Source organism: Callithrix jacchus, chromosome 11, assembly GCF_049354715.1.
Source record: "Callithrix jacchus isolate 240 chromosome 11, calJac240_pri, whole genome shotgun sequence".
NCBI lineage: Eukaryota > Metazoa > Chordata > Mammalia > Primates > Cebidae > Callithrix > Callithrix jacchus.
In genome coordinates this window covers 123137928-123155984 of record NC_133512.1, presented here as the reverse complement: position 1 = coordinate 123155984, position 18057 = coordinate 123137928, and the positions used below count along the sequence as shown (strand labels likewise).

The 18057-nt window shown below is 35.9% G+C and overlaps 1 long non-coding RNA gene across 1 annotated transcript in view; it reads right to left on the bottom strand.

The window, feature by feature from the left end:
* Positions 1–18057, bottom strand: part of LOC103795062 (uncharacterized) — a 101316-nt gene that overhangs the window by 67385 nt on the left and 15874 nt on the right. The gene's annotated exons all lie outside the window — the stretch shown is intronic.

Here is an 18057-nt window from a genome sequence, read left to right as displayed (position 1 = left end):
TTTTAATATGTTGTCAAATTTCAATTTCTATTATTTTGTTGAAGATTTTCACATTTATGTCCTCAGGGAAATTGGCCTGTAATTTTCTTTTCTTATAATGCCTTTGTCTGACTTTTGTATGAAAGTAATGCCTTATGAAAAGGGTTCAAAAGTATTTCCTTATCTTTGATTTCTTGGAAGAGTTTGAGAAGTATGAACATTAGTTCTTTAAATATTTGGTAGAATTCAGCAGGGAATCCATTGGGTTCTGGGATTTTTAAAAATGAGTTTTCTTACTACTTATTCATTCTCTTTACTTGTTGCCCATGTGTTTAGATTTTCTATTTCTTCATGATCCAGTCTTTGTAGGTAGTATATATGTAGACATTTAAAAATTTTTTCTAGTTTATTTAATTTGTTGGTATGTAATTGATCATAATAGTCTCCTATTGTCCTTTTTATTTCTGTGGCATCAGCTGTAATGTCTTTTCTTTCATTTATGATTTTATTTGCTTGTATTTTTTATTTCAGTTTAGCTAAAGGTTTGTTGATTTTACTTGTTCAAAAACTGCCTCTTAGTTTTACTGGGCTTTGGTACTGTTTTTCTAGTACTTGTTTCATTCATTTCTGCTTTGATCTTTGTTATTTTCTTTCTTTTGCTAGCTTTGGGATTAATTTGTTCTTTTTCTAGTTCCCTAAGGAATAATGTTGTGATAATGTGCATCAGTCAAGAGACTGTAACATTGTAAATGTATATGCATCCAACATCAGAGCACCTAAATATATAAAAGAATTATTAAAAGATTAAAAGAGATATAAATTGCAATGCAGTAATAGTAGGAGACTTTGATACCCCACTTTCAACAAAGAACAAATCACCTGGACAGAAAATTAACTAGGCAACATTGGACTTAAACAACACTTTACACCATATGAACCTAGTGGACATTTTATTCAACAACAACAGAATACACATTTTTCTCAAATGCATGAATCATTATTCAATATAGACTATTCAGCCACAAAACAAGTCATAGACTGCACATTGGAGGGGATGGACAGCTCTACCAGCCTTTACAGGGGTGTGTGTGTGTGTGTGTGTGTGTGTGTTCAGGGATAGATCTTGGCTATTAGTCTAGCCTGTAGTTCTGGAAGGGCTAACTGGTGACAACCTCGGTTAGTCAGAACTATTTGTGAGTCCTTTAATTTTCTGTACCTCTGTCTTTGCTCTGATGTCAGGTGGGGCTCTTCACTGCCTGGCAAGATCACTGACTGTGTTCTGCTATCAAGTGGAGCTGGACACTTCAGTGGTCTCTGATCAGGCTAGTCATATATATTTCTTAGTTGAGCAATCCTGTGATTTGGAATCTACAGTTTGGTAGTACTTCAGGCTGGGCTTGAGGTTTAGGTAGAGTTACTTCTTGGAACAAGTGGGACCACAAGCTGTGCTCCTTAGAAGTGCAAGATTGAGGATTACCTTTTTACCTGGGTGGAGCCATGGGATGGGCTCTAAGCTGAGTTGACCTCTTTAGTCAAGTAGATCTAGCCACCACACTTCTAGAGAATGCATAGAATTGGGTGTCTTCCTACCTGGGCAGTGTCATTGGGGTGGGCTCTAGGACTGGGCATGGAAGCTAGAAGCTTAGCGATTCAAATGAGGTAGACCTTCCATTATGCATCTAAAAGTAGCAAGCTCAATTCTGTAGGTGGGCTATACAGTTGACTGATATCTATGATTGGGCAACACAGCTGGCCGAACACAAAGGTACTTCCAAGATTTTTATGCTGCTTACTGTGAGCTCCAACTCCTTTCTTTATATGTATCTGAATCCTGTCAATCTAGCTGTGCAATTAACCCCAGCGTTTCCCATGGAGTGGGCTTCCTGGTTAGCATTTTGGAATGCTAGGAAAATTGGATAACTGCCTTTGGTTCTTTTTCCCGCTGTAGAAACTGTGGGTCTAGATTTTTGTCTCCCTTTTATATTGTACTTACTTGGAAGAGAGGGAGGTGGCACAGTAGAAGTGAGATCATTCTTCTTATTTTCTTCTTTTCCTTCTTTTTTCTTTTCTTTTGAAACAGGTCTCATTCTGTCACCCAGGCTTAAGTGCAGTGTCATGATCATAACTCACTGTAACCTCGAATTTCAGGGCTCAAGTAATCCTCTGCCTTAGCCTCCTGAGTAGGCAAAACTATAGCATACATGACTATATCAGCCATAAACATATATGTATTTTGTAGAGATGAGATCTTGCTATATTGCTCAGTCCAATCTCAAACTTCTGGGATCAAGCAATCTTCCTGTCTTGGCCTCCAAGCATGCTGGGATTACAGTGTAAGCCACTACACCCAGCCTTTTTTTTACCTTTCTAATCTGGTTTTTATTCAGTTATGTAAATCTCATGGGTGTCTCAGGCTTATTTACTAATATTTGGCTTTCAATAAGATGTTCTGGTCTAGAGATTACTGTTGGGGGAAGTGGAGCCTGAAACTTTTTATCTTGCTATTTTGCTAACATAATTCATGATTCACCTTTAAAGTATTACAGTGGAGAAAATCAGTATTCTTTTAAGTGATCTGTCTATAATTATTTTGTCTTTCATTATAAAAAGTATTAAGAAGAAGAAAGTCATACTTCATACCAATTTTTTAAATGCAATAGGCTTATTTTACTTAGTTGAAGACTCAGTGTTATTTTCAAGATTATATGTCTTTCAAACTTCACATAGACTTATAAAAATAATTAAGTCTTGTGTCTAGGCTGTGTGAATGTATGTGTATCTTCTTTTCTTGGGAGACAAATTTAATCTTCTAGTATTGACCACAACATCAGTTCTCTGATTTTATTGATAGTAACCTTAAATAGTAAAATGAGAACATCTCATTACTCAGAATATGTACTTTCCAATATGATTTATAAATGTAACATTTATTATTAAAGTATGCACAGGAAATAGAAAAACTGGATAATTAAGTTGAACACTTAATCAAGCGTTTACTTTGTTTCTTGATGTAAGAGATAGTCCTGATCAACAATATGTGTTTTTTTGATATAAAACTTCATCTAATGGTACCACATCAGCAGAGATTTTCTGCTTCTATTTTCTCCTAATGTTATGATTGTTAACTAGCATTTTCAGTTTATTTTACTCCATAATAAGATATTAATGTATGATTGATTTACACAGGAAAACTGGACTCATTTATTGTTAAAAAGATTGTAATCAATGTACCACAATAACTGACTTACTGGTTTTCCATATTCAAGATCAAAGTGTTGTCTTATTTATTTTATATATTCAAGATCTTTTATAGATATATAAATCTATAAAACAAATTTTATATATTTATTTTCCATATTCAAGATCAAAGTGTTGTCTTATTCAGTATTTTAAAATACTTAGCCAAAATCAGTATTTTGGTTCCAAAAGGAAAGCTTTATAAGGATAAACAATAATAAAAGATTGTTTCAATCTCCTTCGAAACTGAAGTCATTGTAAGGAATAAATGCTGATTTATTCCTTACAATGGCTTCAGTTTGGAAGGAGATTGCATGTTTGAATGAAAATAGATGTTTACTTCCCCTTAAGGAACTAAATAATAAAAAAATAGTGTAAGACAACTCTAGAGAGGATAATACCATAAATTTTGCTATACCCTCATAGGCCAAAGTCCTCAAAAACAGTCAATCTATCAGAAAGATATAACAGTTTTAAGCATATGTACACCTAACATCAGACAACCAGAATTTGTGAAGCAATGCTGACAGAAATGAAGGGAGAAACATACAATTCAACAATCATAGTTGGAGACTTCAATGATGAATAGAATGGCTAGGCAAAAGATAACTAGAAAATAAAATACTTCAACATTATAAACAAATTTTATATAACAGACATCTACAGAAAATTCCACCCAAATAAAAAAGGATATGTATTTGTCTCAAGTGCACATAAAACATTCTCAAAACAGACCATATACTAGACCATAACACAATTACACAACATGATCAAGTGGAGTTTATCACAAGAACGCAAGAGGATTGTCATTCAAGAATCAATTATTAATGCAGTACAACTTATCAATAGAACAAAGGACAAAGATTATATGATAATTTCATTAGATGCAGAAAAGGCATTTAACAAAATCCAACTCCATTTCATGACAAGAACAATCAAAAACAAGAAAAAGGATAGAACTTCCTCAATCTGATAAAAGGCACCAACAAAACCCCATTGTTTGTATCATGTTTAGTGGTGAAAAAGTGGAGGCCATTGCCCTAAGAGTAGGGAAAAAAGAAACACAAAAAATACCTGCTTTTGCCCCTTGTATTTAACATGATACTGGAAGTTCTAGCCAGGTCAATGGGGCAAGAAAAAATAAGTAAAATACATTCATATTAAAAAGGAAGAGGTAAAACTGTCTCTATTTGCAGATGACATGATTTTATATATAGAAAATCCTAAGAAATTTAGAAGCTATTAGAATTAATAAACAATTATAGCAAGGTTGCAGGATAAAGGTTAATATGTAAAGAACAATTGTGAACCATCTGAAATCATATTAAATAGTAAATTTTATTTATAATAGCATCAAATAGAATAAAATACAAATAAATTTAACAAAACAAATGCAAAAATTATACTGTGAAAACTACAAACCATTGTTGAAAACATTAAAGAAGATAAACAAATGGCAAAACATCTATTCATGGTTCTAAAGGCTTAGTATTGCTAAGATCACAATACTTTTCAAATTGACCTAGAGATTCAACGTAATTGTTATGCAGAATTCTTCCTCGGTTATTTGTAGAAATTGGCAAACTGACTCTAGGATTCAGATGGAATTTCAAGGAACAATCTTGACAAAGAAGAATAGAGTTTAAGGTCTCAGACGTCTCAATTTTAAAACTTACTACTAAGAAACTTTAACCAAGTGAGTGAGGTACTAACCTAAAGATAAACATATAAATCGACAGAATGGAATTATGAAGGTTCTATTGAGAGTTCAGAAATAAACCCATGTGTCCGTAGTTAACTGATTTTTTATGAGTATCAAGACCATTAAGTGAAGGAAAGGATAGTCTTTCCAACAAATTGTCTTGGAAGAACTAGATAGCCACATGCAGGAAGGAATTTAACCCCTATCTCACACCATATATAAAATTTTACTCAAAACAGATCAAAATGTTTTGCTCTTACCTAAATGTTAGAGTGAAAATTATAAAACTCTTGGAATAAAACATTGGGATAAATCTACATGACTATGGGGGTCTGGCACCTCTGCCAGGGGGCTTCCGACCAGTGGAGAGCCTCAGTCCCACTCAAGTGTTCTTAACCTGGAAGAGGGAGTGCACGGAAGAAAAGATAGATAGAGAGTGGGGTCTGGAGGACTGCCAGGCAATGCCGGAGCAAGAAGTGCCAAGACAGCAAGTTTATTTGTGCAAACTACAGGTTATATACCTTTCAGTGTTTAAGGAGTGATGTACATTCCATTGTATCTTGAAATAAAATCAAGAACATAAATCACAAGAAAAGGGGTACAGAAACTGTGACTCTTAATCATAGGGTGTACAGCAAAGGGACAATAAAGTTTGCAAAAGAGGGTCATAAATCTAAACATATGTTTATCTAAAATCAGTCAAACAAGCAAGTAAGATCGTTAACAAGGTACAGCTGGACCTTTCCAAATGTCATTCTAACCTTGCCTATTCATATAGGATCATATGCAAACAATATGATTGAGTTAGCAGAGGTAAATGAAGTCATACAGTTATTGTGCAGAGAAGGAACTAGGAGGCACACAATGTCTAACCATACAATGTCTCGTTAGACCACAAGGCCTGAGCTCAGCCATTCTGTTGCAAATGTCAGAGGCAAAGATTGATCTTTATAAAATCAGTGTAACCAGACTTCCTCCTTTCCCTTAGCTCGACAGCCTCCAGGAGAGGAGAAACGTGTATGGGCTCAAGCTCAAGATGGCGAGGGTCCTGTCAAGGGCCCTTTGCAGGAGTGATCCCCACACATGACCTTGTATTTGGCAATGAATTCGTAAATATAACACCAAAACCATGAAGAACAACAACATATAGATAAATTGAACTTCATCAATTAAAAACGTTTGTGCTTCAAAGGACACTATGAAGAAAGTGAAAAGACAACCCACAGAATGGGGGAAAATTTTGCAAATCTTATGTCTAAAAAGAGAGTTGTGCCTAGAATATAAAGAATAGTTAAAACTCAATAATAAAAATACATAAATGGGCCAAGCAGTTAATCAACATTTTTCCAAAGAAAATAAACAAATGACCAGTAATATATAAAAAATGCTAAATGTCATTAGTTCTCAGGGAAATAAAAAGAAAGACTTTAGTTAACAATAACCTATTGTATATTTCAAAGTAGGTAGAAGAGAGGAATTTGAATGTTTCCAGCATTAAAAAAAATAAATGTTTAAGATAATGGATACCCCGATTACTTTGATTTGATTTTGACACATTACATATAGCAAAATATCACAAAATATCATTTTCAGAGTACACTCTGAAAATACGTACCTCTATTATGTGCTAATTTAAAAAACCTTCTATTGTACAATGACACACCATTTCACATCCACTAGATTGGCTATAATTCAAAAGTGAAATAAAAAGTGTTGACAATAATATGGAGAAATGAGAATCTTCATACATTGCTGGTTGAATGTAAAATGGCATAGCTGCTTTATTGAAATTCCTGGTAGTTCCTTTAATAGTTAAACATAGAGTTGTCATATAACCTAGTGATGTATGCAAGGGGCAGATAGGGGAACCTACACAGGGTCTTGGCTGGGCATGCCCACAACAGACTGGGGCCTACATGCACACTGGGAAAACGAGGTGGAGCCACCAGAGATTTGCATCTTGCCGAGGAGGAGTGTAGTCTCTTCAGCTTGTATGTGGTGGCCTGGTATTCACCTTGAGTTGGGAGCCTGTTGGCAGGACCCCTTCCTTCTTTGCTGTGGGCTTTCTTTTTGTTTAATAAATCTGCTCTCCTCACCCCTCAATGTATTTGTGTGCCTAATTTTTCCTGGTCGTTAGTGAAGAGGCTGGATTTTAGCTGAACTAAGGAGCAAAAAATTCCTGCATCACTAGTATTTCCACCCTTAGGTATATACCCAAGGTAAATGAAAATATATGTCCATATAGAAACTTGCACATGAATGTTTATGGTAGCGTTATTTATAATAATGAAAAGATGAGAACAATCCAAATGCTCATCAACCGATGAATGGATAAAGACAATGTAATATATTCATACAATGGAATATTGTTTGTGACAAAAAGAAATGACACATAGATACATGCTACCATTGGGGTGCAGAAAACAATTCCTCAAAATATGGTGCTCGGGCATGTTGAATGCTTTGTAAATTAAAAGACCTCAGAAATATGCCTCAGAATTAAGATCCTTCTATCATTGTCTTGTTCCTCCTCCAACCCCAACTACAGAGAAGAATTCTTGATTGGAATTTCTTTATCTAACTGAGAAAGCTTATTACCAAAAGAAATACAATAACCTTCTGTCTTCTCCCTGAAATCTCATTATCCATTGCAGAGTAGAAGACCCAGGAATGCAACCACAATGGAATGGACTTTTTCACAAGATAATTTCTGCCTCTTGGGCTCATTCAAATTCCAAAGAGAATCATTTAGAAATTAATTTGTCTCCCTAGTTCATTCATTCTACCTAATTATCACGTACTACCCAAAAGAAATGCCTACATTTTCCACTTCCTTTATCCCCTGTGAAAAAGGGTAAATAAACTTCCATACCCCATTTGGGGGTTAGGGTAATCACTCTGACCCCCCACCCCGCCCCATGCTTGTGTAGGCGTTTTCTCCTCCTGCCTCTTGTCAGGTAATTTTCTGTAAACTTTCAAGAGGGCAAAGGGGAAGTTTGTGTTTCATACAGTTTGGTACCATAAACAGAGTAACAACTCACTCAGTTCATTCTGAAGGCTATGGAAGGGATCTTGGAACAATTGACAAAAAATCAGAAGAGAAAGGTAAGAATTTTTTTTTTTTAACCAAGTAAGTTCTCCCAGATAGCTGACTATGGTGCTAGATCAAATAAAGGTAGTAAGAGTATTTGTCTTTTTCCCTCCCAAAATTAGGTTAAGAGGTAGGGTCTGGGAAAGGGAGTATGAGAACTAGCTCATTTACAAAATAAGTAAATTGTCTATATTTAAAAGAAAACTTTTTAGAGAATGCTTGTCTTAAACAGTTATCCTATTGTTACCTATGAAAAGATACAAAAGGAATGTAGCTTAAGAAACTTCCGTGGCAAGGTTAATAAAAAGGAGAAACAAAGCAGAAATCGAATTCAAAACAAAGTAAACATCCTTTGTACACTCAAACTGCCCTCCTTGAATTCCCTGAAAAGTTTGCAGTGAAAGTCATTCCAACTTGTATTCTTGTAGTTAAAACGCAATGCTTTTACCACAATGTCCTAGGTTTGATTGCCAGTCAGGGAACCTGTCACTTGGAAATGTAAGTCCTTTAATTTGGGAGAAGAAACATTTATTTAAAAATTGGTTTGTGTTACACTTGACTTTTGGAGTACCCATCTGTTATTAATTATTTTCTCTTTCATTAATAGTCTTTGATTTCCTGTCTTCTGTCTCTATGAGGCACATGAGGCTTTCAGGCCTTTGTAGCAGATCAGATGAAAAACTGGGACCCTGGAATATATGGCTAGATAAAAATGTGGATTGTACCCACTTTACGGCTAGCAAAGCATTTCTTTATTTGAGCTGTCTTTGGAGGTGGTTCTGGATCCTTTGGGAATGGCTTTGCACCTCCTTGGACACACCTCACACATCCCTGGTTGTTTAGCTTTCTTTGGGTTGGTTCTGCATCTTGTAAAGATTGCTTTGCACCTCTTTGGAGATGCCTTCTGCTTACTTGGTTAAGTCAAAACCTTGATTAAGGCTTATGTTTTGGTGAGTCACTTGGAAAGGTACTTTTGCTTTAAAAAGAAAAAGATTCAAAAGCTAGTAATATTGGCTGTTTTTCCTGGCCAAAATCTGATAAGTTATTTGAAAAGATTTTTTTAAGAGCTCTGTGGTCAAAATTCAGCTGAATTAAAAGCTGATATTCAAGAGATAGATGATAGACAGACAGACAGACAGACAGACAGGTAGATAGATAGATAGATGATAGATAGATAGATAGATAGATAGATAGATAGATAGATAGTTAGATTTGCCTTTCTATTTTCTCTTTGGGATCACATTTCTCCCCTGGGAACTTTTTTTTTTTTCAGTCAACTAAACCTCTTTTCAATTATAGATTTATCCCTGTTCATTTCTTTTCTTGTTGACATAATTTTTACTGAGAAAAATGTAAAGCTTCATTGGCCTTCTGGAAAGCTTAACATCTTCTCAAATTGGCTCTTCTAAGACTTGTTCTCCCATTTATTTCTACTCCTTCCTTTTTGTCATCGTTTATATTACATAAACTTATGTTACATCGAGTGACCCTGAGACCCCTGAGGAACACAGTAAAAGCCACCACACATCCCTTTTCAGGGTCTTCTTCCTCACGGAGTTCCAAGCATTATGCGCAGGTCTCTCTCAGGTCTAAAATCTCTGCTTTCTCACACATCGAGCATCTCTTTGGCTTTTAGCCTATAGCAGGGCCTAATAAGTATTGCGAGAGCACTTGAATTTTGGGTATGCGATGATTGACAAGCCACTGGCAAGGCTGTAGTTTGGAGGTGGCTGACAGTGGTTGTGTGAGTGGTTATTACTATAGCTGGCTACTCATTTCTTTATGCATTTGGATGAGAAAAGTGAGGTTTGTACACTTGAAGACTATAGAAACACTTGCTGTCGAGCTATGACTCCCATGAGGGATAAGCTGATTAGAGCGTGCTGATTGGTGTGAGGTTGTCTTGCAGTGAGGCGCACTGTGGAAAACATTACACAGTCTAGTCCCATAGTGTTTTCTCGTTGTGAGGACGCAGGATTCAGTGTAAACATGAAATTCTTGATTTCTGGAGATCTAGATGTTCTGCCTTCCAGCTGCACCTGCTTTTCACATTTGTTAAGTATAAGGCCCTAAAAATTGCAAATGCTTTGTTGGCCTTATTTATTAATGGACTTCTTGAGCTCAGTCATTCAGTTAATAAATGGAAGCTAAATTTAAAATTCACCTATATAACTAGATTAGTCTCCAAAATATGACTTTCTTGCCACTCAGCTGGTTATTTTGAAAAAGTTTCTAAATTTTATGTAGGTTTATCTATTTTCCTTGTAAAATTCTGTAGTAAATTTCTATGATTTTGTTTCCTTGACATCCATTTTTAATGTCTCTAACACATCCAAATTCCTTCTTAAAAACAACTTAAATTCTCTCTGTGTGCTTTGAGATATAAATGTAGCACTCTTTTTTTGTCCAGAACTTGGTAAGGGCTTCATTTCTGTAGGATGGATCAACTTTAACTGGTTCCATTTACAAAGGTACAGTTCAAATCCATGATCCTTTTAACCTACTCTGTGTTACTTGTTTCATGGCTAAAAATTTTAAATTAAATCTCCAACATTTTTACACTTGTCTGTCTTTATTTCTATATATACATGTGTATGTATCTGTCTTTATATATTTGTCTTTCTATATATGGTACCAAATTGATATAGATAAATCAGTACTCGTAAATTAAGCAAATAAGCCCAAATGCCTTGCACATTTATGTAGCTTTAGTAATCTGTCATATATAAAGCTAGTTTTTAAATTATTGGTAAGATAGATAAAAATGTTTAAAAAGTTTTAGACATTATTGCCTGGGTCTACTGGTCAGACTAATATATTCTGTCTCTCCTGGATTTTTAACATTGTAAAACTTGTTTGTGAGATATTTTTGATACTTGCTTAATTTGTCTGTGAGCTTATGTCTTTGATTTTGAGCCTTTAGATTCTGGGGTATAAACAGGAGACCATAGTTAGACCTGGAAATTCATGTGGGTCCACAGTGCCTGGGTCACTAGCTGCAGGGCACAGCCAACCCTAATATGGCCCCATATTTCTTGATCCAGCTGTGCCTTCTGGCCACATTCAGAGGAATTGGATCCTACAGGCATTGTCTTTCAAGCTCTGTTCTCTGTTCTAAGCTGGGCACTTGATACTTAAAAATTAAAATGACTTACATCCTTGGTTTTTTACTAAAAATTAGCCTAGGAGTTAGCATTAAAGTTAATATCAGTAATTCAAATTACTAGATATAGAAAAAACAATTCTGTATACAGAATATTCAACAATGTAAAATGTTTTTGATAAGAAAAGTTATGAAAAAGATATAAAAATGTGACTTTTCTTTAAAAAGCCATTTTCTTTCATTTGGAGGTTATTTATAGGTTGTTTTAACTCAGATAAATAAAAAAGATAAAATTAAATATATATATATATATATAAATTGGTAAAAGAAAAATAATTAAAAATTGTAAAAGATTATAAAAGGTGTATAAAATCATGTGTATTTAAAGATGATTCAGATGGGATATATTTGTTTAGAAGGTTTTGTTAAAATTAGTTTTAGTATTAATAATGTACTAGTGAAAAGATAAAATTTGGCTTTCTCTTTTAAATAAGATTTTCATGTAAAACTAATTAAAAAATAGTACAATACTTTTGCAAACCTTTTGATTATAAAGACAAAAATTGCAATAAGTGGAGAGAGTTTGCCTCATGTTGTCTTTATTCTTCTGACTGGTTGGAAAAACTGAGTCTCCTCCTGATATGGTTAGCTGTGTCCCCACCCAAATCTCAACTTGACTTGTAGTTTCCATGATCCCCACATGTCTTGGGAGTGACCTGGTGCTAAGTAGTTGAATCATGAGGTCAGTGCTATTCTCGTGATAGGAAGTGAGTTCTCATGAGAGCTGATGGCTTTGCAAGGATTTTTTTCTCATTTGCTTGGCATTTCTCCTTCCTGCAACCACGTGAAAAAGGACGTGTTTGCTTCCCTTTCTACTATGATTGTAAGTTTCCAGAGGCCTTCCTAGCTATGCTGAACTGTAAATCAATTAAACCTTTTTTCTTTATAAATTACCTGTATTGATGATGTCTTTATTAGCAGCATGAGAATGGACTAATAAACCTCTCTATCAATGGGTAAAGTTTTTTGTTTTGTCTTTTGAAAATTTTAAATTATTTCTTTAGCTAAATGAATGACATATTTTACAGTGATCTGCAATCTTGTTTTTCATCAAGCTTATTGAACTTTTTATATTTGAAAAGCTTCTCAAACTCAAATTTCAAATTCTAAATTAAGTCTTTTTAACCTTAAGCCAACTTTTGAACATTTCAAAAAGAAGAGACGCCATGATATCATTTGGCTCTTTGTCTCCACGCAAATCTCACCTTGAATTGTAATCCCCACAATCTCCACGTTTCAACATAGGGACAGGGTGGAGGTAATTGGATCATGGAGGCAGCTTCCTGCATGCTATTGTTGTGATAATGAGGGAATCTCATGAGATCTGATGGTTTTATCATCATCTGGCATTTCCCCTGCTTGCATTCACTCCATCCAGCCACACTGTGAAGAAGGTCCCTGCTTCTCCTTTTTCTTATGCCGTGATTATAAGTTTCCTGAGGCCTTCCCAGAAATGTGGAACTGTTAAGTCAACTAAACCTCTTTCCTTTATAATTACTCAGTCTCTGGTATTTCTTTTTAGCAGTGTGAGAATGGAGTAATGCTCCCTGAATGTCCAAGAGAGACATATTAGGTTTACTTGCTGTATATGAGAGACACTGCCAAATAAGAAGAGATGTTTAACCTTTTTTTGAGTGGATGTTATTAATATGTGCTCTAAAATTGTATGTGAGATCTAAAAGTCTGATATGTCTTGGTATATATTATTAGTCATAATAACAATTACTATGTTAAATTACCGTAGGCTACAGAAAAAGTAACCAAATTTATTTGGCAATTGTGTCTTTAACCATGGCTATACTAGGTCTTTTGTAATCCACAGGAAATTATTATTTTACTTTGATTCTTCTAAAAAAAGTGGTTTATAATTAGATACAGTCTAATATTTGCTTTTTCTTCAAGGAAATTTATGAGAAGAATCCTGACAAGTATTTTTGATTACAGGTTTCTGATAACATTGGAGATCATACCATTGGACTACTTTAAAACTTCCAAACCTTAAATTTAAAAAATACTGATGGGTTCATGAAGATTGCTAACTCAGCATCAAGCAGAATAAAAATTAAGCACATTAAAATGAACTGATAATAGACAAATAATTTTGATGACTTCTTTTTATTTAAAACATGCTGATTCTTTTTGTTTTGTTTTCCAGGGTCAAGAAAACTTTTTTTCTCTTAAGCTATTTATAGCTCACAGCAACTGGGTAAAGTATACTTTTATGAGAAAGATTAAAGCATTTAACTTTCTATCTGATTTTTCTAGGATTCAGAAACTATTCACGAGTATTCATATTTTGTGGAAATATAGTTATTGGCTAAAGTTAAATAAAAATCTCTTTTATTTTGTAACAGGACAACTTGGTACTCTGGTTATTTGACCAAGGCTTTGACTGGAAGGTCATATTTTTAGATATGACTGGAATGCTTTCAGGGGTTGAGGTTGACTTTAAGAAGTCAATATACTTAGAGGAAACTGGTGGGTGGGTACCTTATACTCACAGTTTCTTTATAGGGTCCCTGACCTGTGCTGAGGAAAGAATGTTTTCTGATAGGCCCAGAAAACTCAAGATATTTTGGGGACCTCAAGAAGAGCAGAATTCATTCAACTGATACAGGTTTTATATGCATAGTCTGATGGTAAATTCTTGGCTTAGCTTCATAACCTCGAGAGGCTTTTAAAAGTCTAATCCGAGATTTTTTTTTTTGTTCATGAATGAGAGCTTCTTATGTTGCTCAGGTTGGCCTTGAACTCATACCCTCGCCTCATCAAGCATCAAGACAACTAGCTGGAGCCACCCTAATCTGAGATTTTTTATGAAAGTTTCAGTAAAGCCAACCTACCGCAGAGCCAATATATCCAATTAGTATTCTTACTATATGAAAATAATCAAGGCAAGTATAATAAGACTAAAATTTATTTTACAAATAAATTGGGTCTACTATGATTTATCTTTTGTATAAATGGGAAACTAGAGTGAGAAAAATTATCTTTTAAACAAAACTGTAAGGCCAAGGTGGGTGGATCACCTGAGGTCAGGAATTTGAGACTAGCCTAGCCAACATGGTAAAGCCCTGTCTCTACTAAAATTACAAAAATTATCTGGGCATGGTGGTTGGCACCTGTAATACCAGTCATTAGAGAGGCTGAGGCAGGAGAATCTCTTGAACTAGGGAGTGGTAGGTTGCAGTGAGCTGAAATTTTGCGATTGTACTCAAATCTGGGTAAAGAGCTAAATTCTGTCTCTAAATAAATAAATTAGCAAACTATTATACACCTGCTGTTAGATTCTAGACAAGAGCAAAACTCTGTTGCAAATTAAATAAATAAATACATACATACATACATAAACTATCACACACCTGTTGCTAGATTCTAGCCCTTTCTATCATTTCTAACTTTTTACTATTCACCTACAGTCTGGTCAAAATTCTAGATTTTTAGTTCTTTTCTATATTTGGTTGTGATGCTCCAGACCTACATTTCCAATTTTTCTCCCACCTTTCTGATCTAAAATCACTAGAAATTTAAAAATATGTTTTTGTTAAAGCCCTACAAACTAAAGCTGGACAACTTAATATGAACATTGGGAGAAATCACTGTAGTAACCTATGTAGACAGACAGCCTTCATGCCTATAAACTATGGACTACTAAAGAATTTCACTGATACACCTGATTCAAACTACAATTTAGAGAATTCTGCCAGACTGTAACTTAAACTAAAAATACTTCAGACTCAAAAAGCAACAACAACATCAAAACAACAACAACAAAAACTAGCTTATAAATCACTGCAGATATTTACCTTTGTTTATCTTTTGCATCCATAAAAATGTCTCTGAACTTAACACATGAACTTCACAATATAGAGGCCTAACTTTAATAGAAACCTAGCTATCATCATCTATCATCATCTAAAATCAGACACAACTGTTTAAGAAAAGTGACTGTTCTCAGAATTAAGAGACAGATTCAAGATCTTAGATCATATACTTCAATTTGTTCTTTCAACTGGTTCCATATTTTCTCCTGTGTGCTAGGGTGTTTTTGCATTGCTTTAAAGGAATATCTGAGATTGGGTAATTTATAAAGAAAAGAGGTTTATTTGTCTAGCAGTGTTGCAGGCTGTACGTGGCACTGGCATCTGCTTGGCTTCTGGGGAGGCCTCAGGGAGTTTTTACTCATGGCAGAAGGTAAAGCAGGAGCAGGCATATCACGGGGCAAGAGAAGGAGCAAGAGAGTAAGGGGGAAGATGCCACACTTTTTTAAACATCCAGATCTCATGAGAACTCACTGAGTACTGCAAAGAGAACCAAGCAGATGGTGCTAAACTAATAATGAGAAATCTGCCCCAATGATCCAATCACTTCCCACAGGGCCCCACCTCCAACATTGATGATTATCAGTCAACATGAGATTTAGAAAGGACAACATCCAAACTATATTATTCTGCCTTGGGCGCTCAAATCTCATGTCTTTATGACATTTCAAAATATAATCATTTCTTATCAATAGTCCCCCAAAGTCTTAGCTCATCCCAGCATTAAGTCAAAAGTCCCAAGTCCAAAGTCTCATCTAAGATTCAAGGCATATTTCTTCCACCTATGAATCTGTAAATAAAAAAACCTAAGTTATTTACTTTCAAGATATAATGGTGATATGGGCATTGAGTAAACATTACCATCCTAAAAGGGAGAAATTGGCCAAAAGAAAGGAGCTACAGGCTCCACACAAGTCTGAAACCCAGCAGAGCAATAATTAAATCTTAAAGCTCCAAAAATAGCCTCCTATGGCTCCATGTTTCACATCCAGTGCACAGTGGTGCAAGAGGTGGGCTCCCAAGGCCTTGAGCAGCTCTACCCCTTGGCTTTACTAGGCTCAGGATACAAGCTGCTGATGGATCTATTATTCTAGGGTCTGGAAGGCGACAGCCCACCTTTCATAGCTCCACTAGCCAAGCCTCACTGAGGACTATGTGTGGGGGCTGGAACACCATTTTTCCCTTGGCACCATCCTTGTAGAGTATTTCTTTGGAGGCTATGCCCCTACAGCAGGCTTTTGCCTGGAAACCAAAGTTTATTTATTTATTTTTTTACATCCTCTGAAATCTAGGTGGAGGCTGCCAATGCTTCTTCATTCTTGTATTCTGAATTTCTGCAGGCTTAACTCCATATGGAAACTGCCAAGGCTGACAGCTTGCATCCTCCAGAGCCATGGTACATGCTGTACCTGGGGCCCTTTGAACCAAGGTTGCTGGGGTGGCCTGGATGCATGAAGCAGCCTGCTGGGGTGGTGCGGGGTGGTGCAGGGTGGTAATATTCCAGGCCCAGCCCACAGAACCATTCAGTCCTCCCAAGCCTCTGCAACTGTGATGAGAGGGGCTGCCCAGGAGGTCTCTGAAATGCCTTCAAGGTCTTTTCCTCATTGTCTTGTCTGTTAACACTTGGCTTCTTTTAGTCCTGCAAATCTCTGGCAACTTTGTTGCTCCAAAGCTTTCTTGATTTCCTCTCCTGATAATTCTTTTTGTTTTACTCTGACACATGGCCAGCCAGCAAGTTTTCTAAACTTTTATACTCTGCTTCCCCTTTAAATATAAATTCAAACTTTAAGGCATTTCTTTGCTCCTGCATCTAAGCATATGTTATCAGAAGTAGCTATTATCTTCATTGTATCTTCAATGCTTTTCTGTTTAGACATTTCTTCCACCAGATAACCTAAGTCATTATTCTTAAGTTCAAACTTCTACAAATCCCTAGGCATGAGTAGAATGCAGCAAAGCTTTTTGCTAAGGCATAGCACAGCTGACCTTTGCTCCAGTTCCCAATAAGTTCCTCATTTTCATCTGAGACCTTATCAACCTGGACTTCACTGTCCATGGCAATATCAGCATTTTGGTCAAAAACATTTAACCAGTCTGTAAGAAGTTCCAAAGTTTGCATCATCTGCCTGTCTTCTCTGAGCTCTTCAAACTTGGCCAACCACTATTTATTACCCAGTTACAAAGATGCTTCCATATTTTAGGTATGTTTATAGCCATTCCCCACTCCTCAGTACCAATTTTCTGTGTTAGGCTGTATTAGTCCATTCTCGAATTGCTATAAAGAAATACCTGAGAATGAGTAATTTATAAAGAAAAATAAGTTTAATTGACTCAGTTCCACAGGCTGTACAGGAAACATGATTCTGGCATCTGGTTGGCTTCTGGGGAGGCTTTGGGAAACTTACAATCATGATGAAAGGTGAAAGGGAGCCCACACTTCACATGGCCAGAGCAAGAGTAAGAGAAACATAGGGAGGTGCCACACACTTTTAAAAAACCAGATCTCATGAGAACTCCATCATGAGAATAGCACCAAAGGGATGGTGCTAAACCGTTCATGAAGGATGCACCCCAATGATATAATCACTTCCCACCAGGTTCTACCTCCAACATTGGAGATTACAACTTCACACACAGATTCAAGCCATATCATTTCATGTTGGTTTGATTGTTTCCAAATCTTATGTCCTTTTCACTTTGTAAAATCCAGTCATGCCTTTCCAATATCCCCCAGAGTCATAACTCATTCCAGCATTAACTCAAAAGTCCAAAGTCCAAAGTCTCATCTGAGACAAGGCTAGTCCCTTCTAGCGATGAGCCAGTAAATTAAAAATAAAGTGAGTTACTCCCAAGATACAATGTGGGTATAGGCATTGGATAAATAATCTCATTCCAAAAGGGAGAAATTGGCCAAAAGAAAGGGGCTACAGGCCCCAGGCAACTACAAAATCCAGCACAGCAGTCATTAAATCTAAAAGGTTCAAAGTAACTTCCTTTGACTCAACATCCCATATTCAGTGCACACAGATGCAAGGGGTGGACTCCAAAGGTCTTGGGCAGCTCT